This window comes from Bos mutus, chromosome 14, assembly GCF_027580195.1.
Source record: "Bos mutus isolate GX-2022 chromosome 14, NWIPB_WYAK_1.1, whole genome shotgun sequence".
Taxonomy (NCBI): domain Eukaryota; kingdom Metazoa; phylum Chordata; class Mammalia; order Artiodactyla; family Bovidae; genus Bos; species Bos mutus.
In genome coordinates this window covers 9,019,962-9,040,336 of record NC_091630.1, presented here as the reverse complement: position 1 = coordinate 9,040,336, position 20,375 = coordinate 9,019,962, and positions in this window count along the sequence as shown.

Below are 20,375 nucleotides of genomic sequence, written 5' to 3'. Positions count from 1 at the left end.
GAGAACCTCCAGGGAAGGAGTAATAATAAAATAGGTCCAGTTTGAGTCTTAAAAAAGGAAGCAAATAAAATGGCTACAAACATGATTACAGATAAGGTAGGTCATAGTCAGATTATTGAGAATTCTTTATGCTATGCAACATTTGGATTTCACCCATTATCTTAAAGGGGATCAGTGAAGGGCTTTCAATAGAAAAGTAATAGATCAGGTTTCTATTCTTAAAGCACAAAGGATGATGGAGTAAATGGAGAGGGTAGGGTGGCCAGAGGTGGTTGCCTTGATCTATATGTGAGATGATAATGGTTTGAATCAGAATAACAGCAGTAGTAATTTAGGAGAAATTGAGTAAATAGGAACTAGTATTCGCTAGTCATACGTATGTGAGAAGGAAAACTATATGGAGTGACTACAAGATTTCTGGTTTGAGTGCTAGGTACATAATGGTACTGTTAACCAAAATGAGACAAAGAGGAAAGAGACAAATCCAGCCTGAACAAGTTGAAGATTATGTGAGATATTGAGGTGATGTCTATCAGCATCTTGGTTATCTAAGACTATAGTCATCTAAACTGGGAATATAAAGTTGGAGAATATTCATATAGAGAATGGCACCCCACTCCAGTACTCATGCCTGGAAAATCCCATGGATGGAGGAGCCTGGTGGGCTGCAGTCCATGGGGTCTCTAGGAGTTGGACACAACAGAACGACTACACTTTCACTTTTCACCTTCATGCATTGGAGGAGGGAATAGCAACTCACTCCAGTATTCTTGCCTGGAGAATCCCAGGGACGGGGGAGCCTGGTGGGCTGCCCTCTATGGGGTCGCACAGAGTCGGACATGACTGAAGCGACTTAGCAGCAGCAGCAGCAGCATATAGAAATGGTAGTCAAAGTCATAGAGAAGACTGAGGTGGCCAGGAGAATATGTAAGGTGAGAAAAGAAGAGAACAAAATGCAATTGTCTTTTGAAATTCTGGGGACTCATTCCAGGACCCCATACAGATGCTCAAACTCCTTATACAAAATCATGTGGTATTTGCATATAACCTACACTTTTCCTCCCGTATACTTTAACTTATCTCTAGATTACCTATTAATATAATGCCTAATACAATGCAGATGCTATGTAAATAGTTGTAAACACAAGGTAAATTCTGAAATAAATAGTAAATAGTAAATTCTGAAATAAAAATAAATAATTCCTGGTGCAGGGCAAATTCAAGTTTTGCTTTCAGAAATTTTCTTGATTTTTTAAAATATATTTTTGATCTATGGTTGAATATGCAGTTGTGAAAATGAGAATATAAAGAGCATATTGCACAGAACTCTACACTTAACAGATGACTGGTGACTTTGTAAACTGCATACTTGACTAAATTATATTTCCCCCTCCTTTTTTTTTTTTTTTTTTTTTTTTTTTTTGGTACATTTCCAGTGAAGTGGGCTAGTGATTCTCTTACTAGATATAAGGAGGCAGAAAGGAGCTGCCTTTCTAGATCTAAGGCATATATCTAGATGCCTTATATGCCTAGATATAAGGAGGCAGAAAGGACAGCTATTTTGTTTTGTTGTCTAATATGTGGAGAATGTTCAAGGTGTCCATGAGAATATCTAGTCTGCTCTTGTTGGTTGAAATATTCTGTATATATCTATTAGGTTCAACAGTCTACAGCATTGTTAAAGTCCTCTGTTCACTTACTGATTGGATTAATCTATTCATTAAAAGTAGAGTGTTGAAATCTACTCTTACTTTTCACTATTTCCCCCTTCAATTGTGTCAGTGTTTATTTCATGTAGTTGGATCCTCTGCTACCATGAACATAAGTATTTACAAGCATTATGTCTTCCTGGTGAATTGATTATAGATGATTACGAAATGTCTTTGTATCTTATAACAGTTTTTACTTAAAATTTATTGTATCTGATATAAAGTATATCCATCCCTATTCTCATTTGTTTACCATTTGCTTCACGTGTATTTCTCCGTTCTTTTACTTTAAGCCTAGTCATATCCTTATATCTAAAGAATATATATGCTGTCTTTTTAAATAGCATATAATTTGACCTTGTTTTTCATCCATTCATACACTCTATGTCCTTTGACTGGAGAGTTTAAATAATTTATATTTGAAGTAATTGGTGATAGAAAAGAACTTTATATTGTCATTTTGTTTATTGTTTTCTGTATGTCGTATAATTACATCGTCCCTCTTTTCCTCTCACTGCCTTTCTCTGTGTTTTATTTTTATGCAATGACAGACTTTGAGTCCTTTCTCATTTTCTTTTGTGCATATTCTACAGGTATTTTCTTTACAGTTACCATATGGATTATATAAAATGTATTATAACTAAAATAATCAATTTTAAACTGATGACAAATTAACTATAGTGACATAACAACCCCACTTCTTTAAATCTTCACCACTCCTTTATGTTATCAATGTCAAAAATTCATCTTTTTAATATTTTTAATCCATTAACATATTTTATAAGTATATTTTTATAATTTAAGCTCTATATCTGAATTGAAAAGGATTCTGTATTTATCTATATATTTCCCTTACCAGGGAGATTTTCATATCCTTTTGTGTTCCTGCCTGCTGCTGCTACTGCCTAGGGTCTTTTATTTTAACTTGAAAGACTTCCTTTAGCAACTCTTGTTAAGGCAAGCCTAGCAGCGATGAGTTCCCTCAGATTTTATCTGGGAAGTTCGTTATTTTTCCTTCATTTTTGAAGGACAGTTTTGCGAGAGACCTGGGTTCGATCCCTGGGTCGGGAAAATGCCCTGGAGAAGCAAATGGCAACCCATTCCCAGTATTTTTGCATGGAGAATCCCATGGATAGAGGAGCCTGGTAGACTACAGTGGGGTTGCAAAGAGTTGGAGACGACTGAGCGACTTCAATTTCACTTTTCATTTTCTTTGCTCCATTTAGTATTCTTGGTTGGCAAGCATTGCTTTTTTTTTTTTTTTTCTTTCAGGTCTTGACTGTATCATCCTATTCCCTTCTGGCTTGTAATGTTTCTGCTGCAAAATCCTCTAATAATTTTATGAAAGAACCCCTGTATCAGTTCAGTTCAGTTCAGTTCAGTCGCTCAGTCGTGTCTGACTCTCCGCAACCCCATGAATTCCAGCACGCCAGGCCTCCCTGTCCATCACCATCTCCCAGAGTTCACTCAAACTCACATCCATCGAGTTGGTGATGTCATCCAGCCATCTCATCCTCTGTCGTCCCCTTCTCCTCCTGCCCCTAATCAGAGTCTTTGCCAATGAGTCAACTCTTCGCATGAGGTGGCCAAAGTACTGGAGTTTCAGCTTTAGCATCATTCCTTCCAAAGGACACCCAGGGCTGATCTCCTTTAGAATGGACTGATTGGATCTCCTTGCAGTCCAAGGGACTCTCAAGAGTCTTCTCCAACACCACAGTTCAAAAGCATCAATTCTTTGGTGATCAGCTTTCTTCACAGTGCAACTCTCACATCCATACATGACCACTGGAAAAACCATAGCCATGACTAGATGGACCTTTATTGGTAAAGTAATGTCTCTGCTTTTCAATATGCTATCTAGGTTGGTCATAACTTTTCTTCCAAAGAGTAAGCATCTTTTAATTTCATGGCTGCAGTCACGATCTACAGTGATTTTGGAGCCCCCCCCAAAATAGTCTGACACTGTTTCCACTGTTTCCCCATCTATTTCCCATGAAGTGATGGGGCCAGATGCCATGATCTATACCAAGACATTTTTTTTTATTGTGATGCTTTTAAGATTCTTTATTTGTGCATCTCGTGCATTTATCCTCCTGAGTCAGCTTACCTATGCTATATCATGCCTGTTGCTCAGTTGTGTCCAACTCTTTGCAACCCTATGTATAATAGCCCGCCAGGCTCCTCTGTCCATGATATTTCCCAGGCAAAAATACTGCAGTGGGTTGCCATTTCCTCCTCCAGGGGGCCTTCCAGAGCCAGAGATCCAACCCATGTATTTTGTATCCCTTGCATTGACAGATGGATTCTTTACCACTGGGCCACCTAGGAAGCCCCATGGGTAAACTGAAAAATGAAATTCCTGGACTTACAAACCCAAGAGCAAAACCATAGCTTCCTAAGAAGTTTATTTCCCAGGAAGCCCTCTCTTAACTGCAACCTGAGAGCTCCTTGGGAGTGTCTTTCTTCCTTTTTAGCTGACCTAGTTACTGCTCAGTCATAATTTGTTAAATAATTGAAAGAGTAAATGGCAAGCCAGCATGTTTAAATGATTGTTCTATAGTCCAACTCAGCAATATGGATCATATTTAGAGGATTGTGAGTTTTTCTTTTTCTGAAAGATGAATCATTTGAAACAAAAAGAATGTAATAAAACAGCATAAATATTCATCTCTAGTGTCTTAGAAACATTTTTATAATGTTTTATTTTCTTTATGAATACAATTCTCAGAAAAATTATTCAGAATTTTATAATACTGTTGCCCTGATATATTATTCTCAAAAGGAGATGCTGACTCAGAATACGGCTTTAGCTATTCTAGGGTATGATGGCACTGTGTCAGAGTTCTGTGCGCTCCGGCCTCCCCTGGCTCATTTGGTAGAGTCATGGACTTAGAAGTTAGGTCTACAAGGTGCAGATGCTCCCCTAAATTTTCATGTGGGTGTTGAATGATTTCTATTTTTTTAATCCGTTTTTTCCCATTTTTAACCTACACAAATAATATTGGTTGCCAACTATTTGTCCAATATATGTCCTCCAAGGTGCTTATCTTGGTTCTTTAATATATTTCAAAGTAATATCAGTAATATCTGTCTTTAAGTAGATAAAATTACCCACTTAATAAGTACATTTCTTTAGGTATCATGACCAAAGACAAGAGCGTTTCTTATTTAGCTTTTAAAACTAATAATAGAAACAGTGGTTTATTGATGATTTAATCTACTTAATATTAATAATCTTCAATACAAAACCATTATTAGCTAGAATTATGAGTGGATTTCCCAACTCTAGGGGAAAAAATAATGTACATTTAGGAATCTTGGTCTGTTTGGATTAAATGAAATTTGTAGGTCAGTCTATCTAAATTTCTATGGTTTAATTAGTTTCTGCAAAGAAAGTTTCTGAATTAATCACAAATGCAAAATTCATGCTTTTTGCACTCTTACTAATCGGGTTAGGATTTGTCTTCTATGAATGTAAACACGGAAAGTCCAACAGTTTTGCTAGAGGCATGTTCCAAGGCATGGAAATTAAGTAAAAAGTCATCCTTCATTCTCTTGCTGGACTAAAAAGAGCCTCTTTCCTCAATACTGAGTTTCAGATAATGTGAAATGTACTGTATTTACAAAGCATATACTTTCTGAGCAACAATGAAGGTCATTTATCATAGGATCATCAGCCAACTCCACAATGATTCTTTGATTAGTGAAAAGTGGGTTTTGCATGTTCTGCTCCAGAGGACTTTATAAATTGTGATAATGCTCCACATGCTGATTTAGTATGAGGTTTGCTACATGATACGCCAAAGGTGATGGACAACAAAGCAGAGAGCTTAAATTAATTTAGAAAGTTTGCGTTTTTCTCTAATGGAGAAAATTACATTACTTTATAAGCCCTTATAAAGGACAGCAGTGGGAAGATTAAATAAAGCAATGTTCTTCACTCTTGAAAGTTTTAGAATGCAATCATTTTCTTAAAAATTGTAAAATAATGGGTGAACTTTTGCACTTTTATTTTGTGCTAACCCCAACCCCTATATACCACAAACCCATTTTGCTCTCTTGCGGCTCAGTTGCTCAGTCATGTCTGACTCTTACAGATGCTATGGACTATATAGCCGCCAATCTCCCCTGTTCAAGGAGTTTTCCTTGAGGCAAGAATACTGGAGGAGGTTGTCATTTCCTGCTCCAGGGGATCTTCCCAACCCAGGGATCAAACCAGAGTCTCCTGCATTAGAAGCTGGACTCTACACCACTGCAGTACCTGAGAATCCCAATCTTGCTCCCTTAGATGCATCAGAACCAGAGATTTATTCTACGGTGACTATAAGGTTTCATAAGATCAGTCAAAATAATTTCAAGTGAAGATACTCTTCAGCTCCAAATCTGTACAACAACGGTAGACAGCCTACTTCACTCAGTCAAATAATTGTGTGGCAACTAAGAAATGGGCTTTCCTGGTGGCTGCTGGTAAAGGATCCTCTTGCCAATACAGGAGATGCAGGCTTGATCCATGAGTCAGAAGGATCCCCTGGAGAAGGAAACATCAACCCACTCTAGTATTCTTGCCTGGGAAATCCCATGGACAGAGGAACGTGGTGGGCTGTAGTCCATGCGGTCGCAAAGAGTCGGACACAACATAGCAACTAAACAACTAAGAAATGCCAGAATGTGATTCCCTTCTGTTTTCTACAACTTTATGTTTTTGTTCAGTTTTCTGATGTTCTGGGTTTTTAGCCAATCATTGAATGGAGAAACTGTGCCTAAAATCACCTAGGGTATTTGAAAACCAGAGTACTTATTTGTTCATTTTTTGTTCAACCATTGAAAAAATGTTTATTGGACCCTTCTTCAAGCTTGTCACTGTACCAGGGAACATACTTTTTCCCAAAGGCCTCGGGGTGCTCTTCCTGGGAGGTCTCAGCTCCCTCTAACACAAATGGTTCCCTCAGTTTTGCCCAAAGCATGCTTCTCTGGCATTCTCAACACCAGTAAGCACAAGAATAGAAAGATATAAGGACATTTGCTGCTCTCCAGTGGTATTGGACTCTCTTATCACTAATGATATATTGCTTACCTAATTGCCCTTCCAGATCCCAGAACAGAACCCACAATTGAACCAAAGGACAAGCCTCAATCTAAAGAAACCTGTGAAGTTCTATGTACTCACTGTCCCCAGTTATCCCATGAAGCCAAGAAAGTGTCCAACAGAAGTTCAATCCTCTCCCTTCCCCAACTTCTAAAAGACTTTACTAACACTCCAGCTTACACCAGAAACAAAACCAACAAACAAATACTGCCCTCCTGGGGTGGAACTGCCATTGTTGAGATAACAAACAAATTAGTTCAGTCACTGTTGTGTTACCTACCATTATCCCTTTATTACACTCTCTCAAATATCTAGGTCGAGAGCTTGCTAAGGCTCTGACTGGCACTCCCTCTTGAGTCTCTTTAGCTCAACTGCTCACTAGAATTTGGACACTTTATCCCAAAGTTCTGTTTGGGTAGCAGAGCTGATCTCAGACACTTTGGCACCCAGATTGGCAATACAGAATAGATGGACCAATGTGGAATCAGCCAAGGGACACCCCTGCATGCCCGACACTCAGCACCTGGGTAACTAGCTCATTTGTCATGGGCTCTAGAGGTGGTACCTAACTCCTAAGCCTAGTAGGCTGAGGATGGGTCACCTGCATTGCCTTTCTTTTCCACTTATTTGGTGCCTACCAGGACTCAGACTCAGTCTCAGGAACTTAGCATTCATTAGTACCAATCTCTGGAGAAGGCAATGGCACCCCACTCCAGTACTCTTGCCTGGAAAATCCCATGGACAGAGGAACCTGGTAGGCTGTAGTCCATGGGGTCGCGAAGAGTCGGACACGACTGTGTGACTTCACTTTCACTTTTCACTTTCATGCATTGGAGAAGGAAATGGCACCCCACTCCAGTGTTCTTGCCTGGAGAATCCTAGGGACGGGGGAGCCTGGTGGGTTGCCGTCTATGGGGTTGCACAGAGTTGGACATGACTGAAGCGGCTTAGCAGCAGCAGTACCAATCTCCACTAACAAATTCTTCTACAGCATAGGTACAGAGAAGTTTTTATTACCCAAGGGCACAAACCCAAAATTATAACCTTTTCAACTTTCTGCTTGTGGTACTAATTCCCCAGCGGGATTGATGCGCTCCCTTGAAACCGGTCCATTCAGCTGACTTGTGTCATTTGCCTGATTCTTGCCAATTCCTTTCTCCAAGACAGAAGCCTGTTCACCAGTACCCCAAGACATTCTCAGAGACCCTTATATTTAGTAGCTTTTATTTGGACAGACTCTGTGAGTCCTGATACTGCAGTTTACCTGGTTGAAAATGTCTTCATCACCTGGAAACTGCGGCCGACTTCACTCACCGGTCTAACTCCTTGGATGATGATGGTATGAGTGATATGGGAATCACCAGCTTTCAAATTATCAGGTACTATACTAAAACCTTTGCATTTAGTAGGGAATTTATTAATCACAAAAATTCTATGAAATGGACATTGTCATCTTTGGCTTATGAATGAGGCCCAGAAAGTTTAAGCCACTTGCCCAAGTTCTGTAACTAGAAACTAGATTCAAACTCTCTGTAGCTTACTCCAAAATCCACATCCTGCCATTTAGGAAATATTGTGATATAGGGTTCCATTTAAAGGATCAGCCTTTCTGATTTAGAGGACCCAGCACCCTGATTCTCCTGGGACTATCCTGGTTTTAACTGAGATGTTCCTCTTTTCTCCAAGGAAACACCTCAGTCTTGGAAAAGTCAGTACTGTTGACCCCTAGCCTGTTAGAAACCTTAATCCTGGCTCCTCTTCTCTTTGTGGTACAACGTGGCCAGGCCTGCAGTAAACTTGAGGTAGCAGTAGACATGGGAAGGCCAAAGTGACTCTCTGCTGGTGTAACCTAGGAAAGGTTAGAGGCTCCCAGCACCCTGACCTCAAGAGTTACCCAATTCTGAGACTATTTTGAGCTGTCTTGATAAGGAACTAGGGGAGCATAGGTAAAAATGTCCCTAAATCACATATTTTTAACTTTGTCCTGTTGATGTGCTTCTCAGATTGCTACAATCTTCAACTGCGCCCAAGTTGTCACTAGGCTAGCAGGGGAGCCACCTGCAACTTCAGAGCCCACGTCCTCTTGGGATGGTTTATGGCTGGATTCCTCCTCAGGTGGGCAGCAGAGGCCCGTTTACCATGAGCTGCTGAAGCGTAAAGTTTCAAGACCCTGCATGTGCATGAGTCCTTTCAAAGTCCCTGAGAAAGGTTTCATTAATGTATTCACATGATGGAATGCTTTTTAATAACATTTTTCAAAAGTCAGACCTTTTAACCTGACTTGATTAAGACAGGTGTCTCTTTCCATTCCTAGGACCCCTCCATACATTTTATCTTTGACTGTGGCTTTAGCATGGCTAGGACTATACACTGGCCATATTTTAGGATTTGGCTAAGGAAGAGGTAAGCTGGGGATATGCCATATTGAATGAAATAGAGAAAGATGTTTTAGAAGGTTTCAATAAAACACACGGAAATTGCAGATAATTGATTTGACTTTATATTTTGTCTGTTTTAAATTTACCTATTAAACATGCTTTTTAAACTCAGATTAAAAATTAATGGAGTAGGAAACAGAATCAAAAATATGTACAAGGAAATTAGGACAATATTTCCATAATAAGAAACAAATTTCAGCACAACAAAAAACTCACATAATACTGAAGTCAGCAGCTCTTAATATGACAGGATCATTTCCAAATAGAAAAAATGACTAGGTACTTGGTTTATTTAAGAATTCAATTAATGAAAAGAAGTAAATCATATTAATACATTTGAAGAGAAGATTTAAACTACCTTCTGATTTAACCAAGATGAACAAGGAGAAAGATAATAAAATACCCAAAATTTTACAGTACAACAAAAATACCAATGACAAACCAGTTAATGCCAGTTGTCAATCCAAAGACCACTTGAATGTAGTCATTGTTGCTGGGTTGGAGGGGTGGGGCCAGGGCAAACAAAAATAAATAAATAAATAAATAAAAAGAAAGTGGTCATTGCACAAGAAAACCTGAAATGATCTGAAATGAGATAGCTAATACATGAATAAAAATTTTTTGATATGGATTTTCACAACTTTGACAAGATTCCAAATGTCCATATGACATTATTAATCCAAATTACAAATTTAAAATATTTTCAAAATTACCAATGCAAGAATACAAATCCTACTCAACCATGTTAAAAGAAATAATAAGTTTTCAATGTTTAAAAATTTACATAATTGCTGTCATTTGAATTGGTGATTAAAGAGTATGCAGGGAAAAATGTTTTAAAAACATTTTAAAAGTGGGATTTCTCTGGTGGTGCTGAGGTGCTTCCAATGCAGGGGGCATAGGGTCAGTCCTTGGCTGGGGAAAACTAAGATCCCATATGTCATGATACATGGCCAAAAAAAAAAAAAAAAAATTATGGAAGTAAATACAGAGGTTAATTGATTTAAAACAGTGTTATTTTTCTAAGCTTGGGAGTGTTTATGATATTTGTCAGTTTTATGACATTTTAAAACTGTTTAACTTTTTACCTAATAGGATTAAATACTTATTTTTGTACCTAATATCATAATCTTTTTTCTGGATTTGCGAGGTCACTTCCGATAGTTTAAACTCCAGTTCCCACAGAGCCTAGACCTACTTTCTTATTATTTACAATGCCTAAGGGCAGTAGATTCAATCAACCAGACCAGCCTAGGTTATTTCTGTATGCAGAGTCAGACTCCATCTTGTATAAATAGAACTTCCTGAGAATTGAAACTGCTCAAAATGTTCCCATTTTAAGCACAGAAGATGGTGATTTTCCAAAGCAACATTTTAGAAGTATCCTTGTTAGGATACAAAAGGGTCCACAACCCCTATTTCCCCAGGACATCTTAGAATCCGCTTTTATAGTTTTTGGCTAAATGCTACAGAGCCCTGGTAGATGTTCAATCATGTATTAATTTATTTGCCTGCAGCAAGTAGTGTTTTATCAATTTAATCACAGTGACAGCAGAACCAACTGGCTTACTTTGTTTATTGTCACTACATTATTATAGTAGATCCAGCCAGCAGCATTAGAACTGGAAAAATCCTAAACATGGTATATCAAATATACCTAAGGGGACTATGCTATCCTATCCACCCCAGACCATCTGGTCCCTTCACTTAACCCAGATTTTATCGTTTATCTATTGCACTGAGGAGTCTGGCAAAACTAAATCCTATTATATAAAAATTTGAGGTGAATTGAATTCACCATAAATCAGTTTATTTAAAATAACATCAACCTTTAGGGGACTATTTAGTTACTTACTAATGTGAACAATCAAGTTTATCTGAAACATCTTACCTTATTTATTAGAAACAGTCCAGATCCCATGACAGTGATGTTTGCTCAAATTATGATTCATAATCCTGATTTTATCTCAAAAATATAGCTTATGATTTCAGAATGGCAGAGCAGTAGAATGAAAAGTGTACAACAGCCACACCTGGAGGTGACAGACTGAATCCCTGAAAATAAATGTTTTAGCACACAAAATTTGTAGCAGGAAAAACAAATAATACAAACTGGTATGTAACAACAGCATAATAATACTGATCTTATAGGCTATTGAGAAAAATGTACATCATAGACACCAATAAATGGGAAATTTATTATTCATTCATTAACTCTGCTCTAATAAATGTTATTCAATGATTTTAAAAAATGAGTGATGTCTATATTCTTTGTAAAATGTCTTCTATTGTTTATTATACTTTGTTTGCCAATGTACAATTCTTATATAATTAGGCGCAAAATTTGGGAGGCAGGGAGGATCTTTCAAAATATATTTGTCAAGGAGGAATCTCAAAAAGAGAAAGGGAGGGAACGAACGTGCTACCATTCCATAGATGTCAAATGCAGATGAGACAGTTGATCACTCACAGCAGAGCGCACAGTAGGGACATCAGCACAGTGGTGCCGGATCCTGGGCCGCCACGTCCTGTGGGCAACCCCATGGGCCCACATGGAGGCCTACAGCAATCCCTGACCAAGCAGCAAGCAAGCCAGTTCCCTTCCACTAGGGAAGGAGGCCATCATGTGGTCATCTGGACCTCCTTAGGGGCCCATGTAGCTAACTAAGACGAGTGCTCAGGGTCAGAACGTGGATAAACCCTGCAGCTTATACACATTGCAAGAGTATTCAGGGACACTTGCTTTGTGGATTGTTATTGGACTTCTGTGTTTTTGTCTTATCTGTCAGCACATCCCCCTGTGGCTGAGTAAAAGATGGAGGCAGAAACTGAACTGGGGGCAAGGGGGAAATGTGTATATGGGAAAGAAAGCACAATAGCCAAAATTAAATGGTTGGTTTGTACAAGAGCAGTTTATATTATACTAAAACAGTTTGAAATATTACACTAAATTGTAAAATCTAAACTTTTAGACATGTAGGAAAAGAAGTAGATTCTTCATCATTTCATAAGCTGTAATTTGTGTAAACAGGTTAAATGTTCTAGATTTTGGAAGAGTTAAGATCACTGAATCAGAATCAGATCATGTAAACAATAGTATATCCAGCTAGTGTTTAACCTCAAAGGAATATTGATGATTCTTGAAAATAATTGTCAGGGAAAGCAATTGGCAGGAGTCAAGAGTGTCCCTGAATATTCTTACCAAAGCATTAACAGTTTTTAAAAAAGTAAAGTCCAAAATCGGACAAAACTATTACAAAGAAATCAAATTACAGATCAATATAACTGATGAACAATAGGCATAAAAAATCTCAACAAAATACTAGCAAACAGAAGCCAACAACACATTTAGAGGATCATATACCATGGTCAAGTGAGATGTATCATAGGAATGCAAGGATTCTCCAATATAACACAAGTCAATCAGTAAGATACAGCATATTAACAGATTAAAAAATAAAAATGATCATCTAAGTAGATGCAGAAAAAAACTTTTCATAAAATTCAACACCCATTTATGATAATAATAAAAAAAACTCTCCAGAGTGAGCATGGATGGAAACTATCACAACATAATAAAGGCCATATATGGCAAACCAAATTAGAGATATCATGCAAAGATGAATAATTCATGCGAAGGGGAATAATTCATGCAAAGATGGGGAAAACAAATGACAGAAATGGTAAGGACCTAATAGAAGGAGAAGAGATTAAGATGAGGGGGTAAGAATACACAAAAGAACTATACAAAAAAGACCTTAATGACCCGGATAACCACCATGGTGCAGTCATTAACCTAGAGTCAGACAGCCTGGAGCGTGAAGTCAAGCATTACTAAGGACAAAGCTAACGGAGGTGATCAATTTCCAGCTGAGCGAGTTCAAATCCTAAATGAAGATGCTGTTAAAGTGCTGCATTCAATATGCCAGCAAATATGGAAAACTCAGCAGTGGCCACAGGACTTGAAAATGTCAGTTTTCATTCCAGTTCCAAGAAGGACAATGCCAAAGAATGTTCAAACTACCGCACAATTACACTCATTTCACTTGCTAGTAAGGTAGTGGTCAAAATCCTTCAAGCTAGGTTTCCATGGTACAGAAATTCCAGAAGTACAAGCTCGGTTTAGAAAAGGCAGAGGAACCAGAGATCAAATTGTCAACATTCGTTGGATCATAGAAAAAGCAAGGGAATTTCAGAAAAACGTCTACTACTGCTTCTTTGACTACTACTAAAGTCTTTGACTGCATGGATCACAACAGACTGTGGAAGATTCTTCAAGAGATGGGAATACCAGACCACCTTACCTGCCTCCTGCAAAACCTGTATGCAGGTCAAGTAACAACAGAACCAGACATGGAACAATGGATTGGTTCAAAATTGGGAAAGGAGTACATCAAGGCTGTATATTGTCAACCTGTTTATTTACTTTATAGGCAGAGTTGTTGTTATTCAGTCACTAAGCTGTGTCTGACTCTTTGCAACTCCATGAACTGCAGCATGTGAGACCTTTCTGTCCCTCACTATCTCGCAGAGCTTGCCCAAGTTCATGTCCATTAAATCAGTGATGCTATACAATCATCTCATTGTCTGCCACCCTCTTCTAACTTGAAATTTGCTATATTAATCATCTTGTGTATAAAATACTTAAGAACAAATTTATCTCAAGAAACAGAAGACCTGTATAGATAAAACTATAAAACACTGATGAAAGAAATCAAAAAAAGGTAGAAATATAGATCCACAGAACAAAATAGTAAGTTTAGAGATAAATCCATGCACCTATGGATAACTTATCTTTGACAAAGAGGCAAAACTATTCAGTGGATAAAAAATAGTCTATTCAACAGTGGTGCTGGGGAAACTGGTCAGTTATGTGGAAAAGAATGAAACTAGAACGCTTTCCAACATCATATATTGTTGTTCTTCAGTCACTCAGTTGTGTCTGAATTTTTGTGACCCCGTGGACTGCAGTATGACTGGCTTCCAAACTCATGTCCCTTGAGTCGGTGATGCCATCCAACCATCTCATTCTCTGTCATCCCCTTCTCCTCTCGGCTTCAATCTTTCCCAGCATCAGGGTCTTTTCCAATGAGTCAGCTGTTCGAGTCAGGTGGCCAGACTATTGGAACTTCAGCTTCAGCATCAGTCCTTCCAATAAATATTTAGGACAGATCTCCTTTAGGATAGACTGGTTTGATCTCCTTGCAGTCCAAGGGACTCTCAAGAGTCTTCTCCAAAACCACAGTCAAAAGCATCAATTCTTTGGTGCTCAGCTTTCTTTATGGTCCAACTCTCACATTCATACATGACTACTGGAAAAACCATAGCTTTGACTAGATGGACCTTTGTTGGCAAAGTAACATCTCTGTTTTTTAATCAGCTGTCTGGGTTTGTCCTAGCTTTTCTTCCAAGGAGCAAGCATCTTTTAATTTCATGGCTGCAATCACCATCTGCAGTGATTTTTGAGCCCAAGAAAATAAAGTCTGTCTCTGTTTCTGTTGTTTTCCCATCTATTTGTCATTAAGTGATGGGACTGAATGCCATGAACTTAGTTTGTTGAATGCTGAGTTTTAAGCCAGTTTTTCACTCTCCTCTTTCACCTTCATGAAGAGGCTCTTCAGTTCCTCTTCACTTTCTCCCATAAGGGTGGTGTCATCTGCACATCTGAGGTTTCCCCTCCATCTTGATTCCAGCTTGTGTTTCATCCAGCCTGGCATTTCTCATGATGTACTCTGCATACAAGTAAAATAAGCAGGATGACAATATACAATCTTGACATAATCCTTTCTCAATTTTGTTAGAGTCTGCTGTTCCATATCCAATTCTAACTGTTTCTTCTTGGCCTGCATACAAGTTTCTCAGAAGGAAGGTAAAGTGGTCTGGTATTTCCATATCTTTAAGAATTTTCCACAGTTTGTTGTGATCCACATAGTAAAAGACTTTAGCATAGTCAATGAAGCAAAAGTAGTTGTTTCTCTGGAATTCTCTTGCTTTTTCAATGATCCAACAGATGTTGGCAATTTGATCTCTGCTTCCTCTGTCTTTTCTAAATCCAGCTTGACCATCCAGAAGTCCTCAGTTCACATACTGTTGAAGCCTAGCTTGGAGAATTTTGAGCACTACTTTGATAGCATGTTTAATGAGTATAATTGTGCAGTAGTTTGAACATTCTTTGGCATTGCCTTTCTTTGGAATTGGAATGAAAACTGACCTTCTCCAGTCCTGTGGCCACTACTGAGTTTTCCATGTTTGTTGGCATATTGAGTGCAACACTTTAACAGCATCATATTTTAGGATTTGAAATCAGCTGGAATTCTATCACACCCACTAGCTTTGTAGTGATGCTTCCTAAGGCCCACTTGACTTCACATTCCAAGATGTCTGGCTTTAGATGAGTGACCACACCATCGTAGTTATTCTGGGTCATTACAGTCTTTTTTGTACAGTTCTTCCATGTATTCTTTCCACCTTTTCTTAATATCTTCTGCTTTTGCTAGGTCTGTACCATTTCTGTCCTTTCTTGGGCCCATTTTCCATGAAATGTTCCCTTGGCATCTCTAATTTTCTTGAAGAGATCTCTAGTCTTTCCCATTCTATTGTTTTCCTCTATTTCTTTCTTTCTTTCTTTCTTTTTATCATGGCTCTATTCCTTAGAATTTTTTTGATATAAATTTATTTATTTTAATTGAAGGCTAATTACTTTACAATATTGTATTGGTTTTGCCATATATCAACATGAATCCGCCACAGGTATACACGTGTCCCCCATCCTGAACCCCCCTCCCACTTCCCTCCCCATACCATCCCTCTGGGTCATCCCTGTGCACCAGCCCCGAGCATCCTGTATCAAGCATTGAACTTGGACTGGAGATTCGTTTCACATATGATATTATACATGTTTCAATGCCATTCTCCCAAATTATCCCATCCTCACCCTCTCCCACAGAGTCCAAAAGACTGTTCTATACATCTGGGTCTCTTTTGCTGTCTCGCATACAGGGTTATCATTACCATCTTTCTAAATTCCATATATATGCATTAGTATACGGTATTGGTGTTTTTCTTTCTGGCTTACTTCACTCTGTATAATAGGCTCCAGTTTCATCCACCTCATTAGAACTGATTCAAATGTATTCTTTTTAATGGCTGAGTAATACTCCATTGTGTATATGTACCACAGCTTTCTTATCCATTCACTGCTTATGGACATCTAGGTTGCTTCCATGTCTTGCCTATTGTAAACAGTGCTGCGATGAACATTGGGGTACACATGTCTCTTTCAATTCTGGTTTCCTTGGTGTGTATGCCCAGTAATGGGATTGCTGGGTCATAAGGCAGTTCTATTTCCAGTTTTTTAAGGAATCTCCACACTGTTCTCCATAGTGGCTATACTAGTTTGCATTCCCACCAACAGTGTAAGAGGGTTCCCTTTTCTCCACACCCTCTCCAACATTTATTGCTTGTAGACTTTTGGATAGCAGCCATTCTGACTGGCATGAAATGGTATCTCATTGTGATTTTGATTTGCATTTCTCTGATAATGAGTGATTTTGAGCATCTTTTCATGTGTCTGTTAGCCATCTGTACGTCTTCTTTGGAGAAATGTCTGTTTAGGTCTTCGGCCCATTTTTTGACTGGGTCATTTTTTTTTCTGGAATTGAGCTGTAGAAGTTGCTTGTATATTTTTGAGATTAATTCTTTGTCAATTGCTTCATTTGCTATTATTTTCTCCCATTCTGAAGGCTGTCTTTTCACCTTACTTATAGTTTCCTTTGTTGTGCAGAAGCTTTTAATTTTAATTAGGTCCCATTTGTTTATTTTTGCTTTTATTTCCAATATTCTGGGAGGTGGGTCATAGAGGATCCTGCTGTGATGTATGTCAGAGAGTGTTTTGCCTATGTTCTCCTCTAGCAGTTTTATAGTTTCTGGTCTTACATTTAGATATTTAATCCATTTTGAGTTTATTTTGGTGTGTGGTGTTAGAAAGTGTTCTAGTTTCATTCTTTTACAAGTGGTTGACCAGTTTTCCCAGCACCACTTGTTAAAGAGATCGTCTTTAACCCATTGTATATTCTTGCCTCCTTTGTCAAAGATAAGGTGTCCATAGGTGCATGGATTTATCTCTAGGCTTCCTATTTTGTTCCATTGATCTATATTTCTGTCTTTGTGCCAGTACCATACTGTCTTGATGACTGTGGCTTTGTAGTAGAGCCTGAAGTCAGGAAGGTTGATTCCTCCAGTTCCATTCTTCTTTCTCAAGACTGCTTTGGCTATTCAAGGTTTTTTGTATTTCCATACAAATTGTGAAATTATTTGTTCTAGCTCTGTGAAAGCTACCATTGGTAGCTTGATAGGGATTGCATTGAATCTATAGATTGCTTTGGGTAGTATACTCATTTTCACTATATTGATTCTTCAGATCCATGAACACAGTATATTTCTCCATCTATTAGTGTCCTCTTTGATTTCTTTCACCAGTGTTTTATAGTTTTGTATATATAGGTCTTTAGTTTCTTTAGGTAGATATATTCGTAAGTATTTTATTCTTTTCGTTGCAATGGTGAATGAATTGTTTCCTTAATTTCTCTTTCTATTTTCTCATTATTAGTGTATAGAAATGCAAGGGATTTCTGCATGTTGATTTTATATCCTGCAACTTTACCATATTCATTGATTAGCTCTAGTAATTTTCTGGTGGAGTCTTTAGGGTTTTCTATGTAGAGGATCATGTCATCTGCAAACAATGAGAGTTTTACTTCTTCTTTTCCAATTTGGATTCCTTTTATTTCTTTTTCTGCTCTGATTGCTGTGGCCAAAACTCTTCCAAAACTATTGAATAGTAGTGGCACCCTTGTAGAAAGTGGGCACCCTTGTCTTGTTCCTGACTTTAGAGGAAATGCTTTCAATTTTTCACCATTGAGAATAATGTTTGCTGTGGGTTTGTCATATATAGCTTTTATTATGTTGAGGTATGTTCCTTCTATTCCTGCTTTCTGGAGAGTTTTTATTGTAAATGGATGTTGAATTTTGTCAAAGTCTTTCTCTGCATCTATTGAGATAATCATATGGTTTTTTATTTTTCCATTTGTTAATGTGGTGTATTACATTGATTGATTTGGGGATATTGAAGAATCCTTGAATCCCTGGGATAAACCCCACTTGGTCATGATGTATGATCTTTTTAATGTGTTGTTGGATTCTGATTGCTAGAATTTTGTTAAGGATTTTTGCATCTATGTTCATCAGTGATATTGGCCTGTAGTTTTCTTTTCCTCTGTTTCTTTGAACTATTTACTTAAGAAGATTTTCTTATCTTTCCTTGCTATTCTTTGGAACTCTGCATTCAAATGGGTATATCTTTCCTTTTCTCCTTTGCCTTTTGCATACACAAAAATAAATTCAAAATGGATTAAAGACCTAAATTTTAAGGCCATAAACTACAAAACTCGTAGGGGAACACATAGGCAAAACACTCTCTGACATCCTCACAGGAAGATCCTATATGGTCCACCTCCCAGAGAAGTGGAAATAAAAACAAAAATAAAAAAATATGACCTAATTAAATTTAAAAGATTTAGCACAACTAAGGAAACTATAAGCAAGGTGAAAAAGACAGCCTTCAGAATGAGAGAAAATAATAGCAAATGAAACAACTGACAAATAATCTCCAAAATATATAAGCATCTCATGTGCTCAATACCAAAAAAATGAACAACCCAGTCAAAAAGTGGGCAAAAGACCTAAACAGACATTTCTCCAAAGACATACAGGTGGTTAATAAACACATGAAAAAGTGCTCAACATCACTCATTATTAGAGAAATGCAAATCAAAACCACAATAAGGTATCATCTCATTCTGATCAGAATGGCCATCATCAAAAAGTCTACAAATGATAAATGCTGGAGAGGGTGAGGAGAAAAGGGAACCCTCTTACATCTGTTGATGGGAATGAAAACTGGTACAGCCGCTATGGAGAACATTGTAGAGATTCCTTAAAAAACTGGGAATAGAACTGATTATGACCCAGCAACCACACTGCTAGGCATACATCCAAAGGAAACCAGAAATGAAAGACAAATGTACCCCAAAGTTCATTGCAGCACTGCTTACAGTAGCTAGGACATGGAAGCAACCTAGATGCCCATTGGTAGATAAGGAAGTTGTGGTACATATACACAATGGAATATTAATTACTCTGTTTTAAAAAGGAACACATGAGTCAGTTCTAATAAGGTGGATAAACCTGGAGCCTATAATACAGAGTGAAGTAACTCAGAAAGAGAAAGACAAATACTGTATATGAACGCATATATATATGGAATCTAGAAAAATGGTACTGAATTCCTACATTAAGCGCAGCAAAGGAGACACAGATATAAAGAACAGAGTTTTGGAATCAGTAGGAGAAGGAGAGGATGGGATGCTTTGAAAGAACAGCATTGAAACATGTACATTACCGTATGTAGAATAAATGACCAGTGCAAGTTTGATGCATGAAGCAGGGCACCCAAAGCCAGTGCTCTGGGACAGCCCAGAGGTATAGGGTGGACAGGGAGGTGGGAGGGGGGTTCAAAATGGGGGAGACACATGTATACCTATGGTCGATTCATGTTCATACACAGCAAAAAAAATCACAATATTATGAAGTAATCACCTTCCAATTAAAATAAATAAATTAATTTTTTGTTTAAAAAAGGAAGTATATGGAATCCAAATTGGTAAAGAAGCAAAACTTTTTGCAGGTGACATACACAGAAAGTCCTAAAGATGCCACCAGAAAACTTCTATAGCTAATCAATGGATTTGGTAAAGCTGAAAATGAAAGGAAGTGAAAGTGTTAGTTACTCAGTCGTGTCCGACTCTTTGCCACCCTGTGGACTGTAGCCCACCAGGCTCCTCTGTCCATAGGGATTCTCTAGGCAAGAATACTGGAATAGGTTGCCATGACCTCCTCCAGGGAATCTTCCTCACCCAGGAATGAAACCCATGTCTCCCACATTGCAGGAGGATTCTTTACCATATGAGCCACCAGGGAAGCCTGGTAAAGCTGAAGAAAACAAAATTAATGCACAAAAATCTCTCACATTCTTATACATTAATAAGGAAAGATCAGAGAGAGAAATTAAGGAAACAATCACAT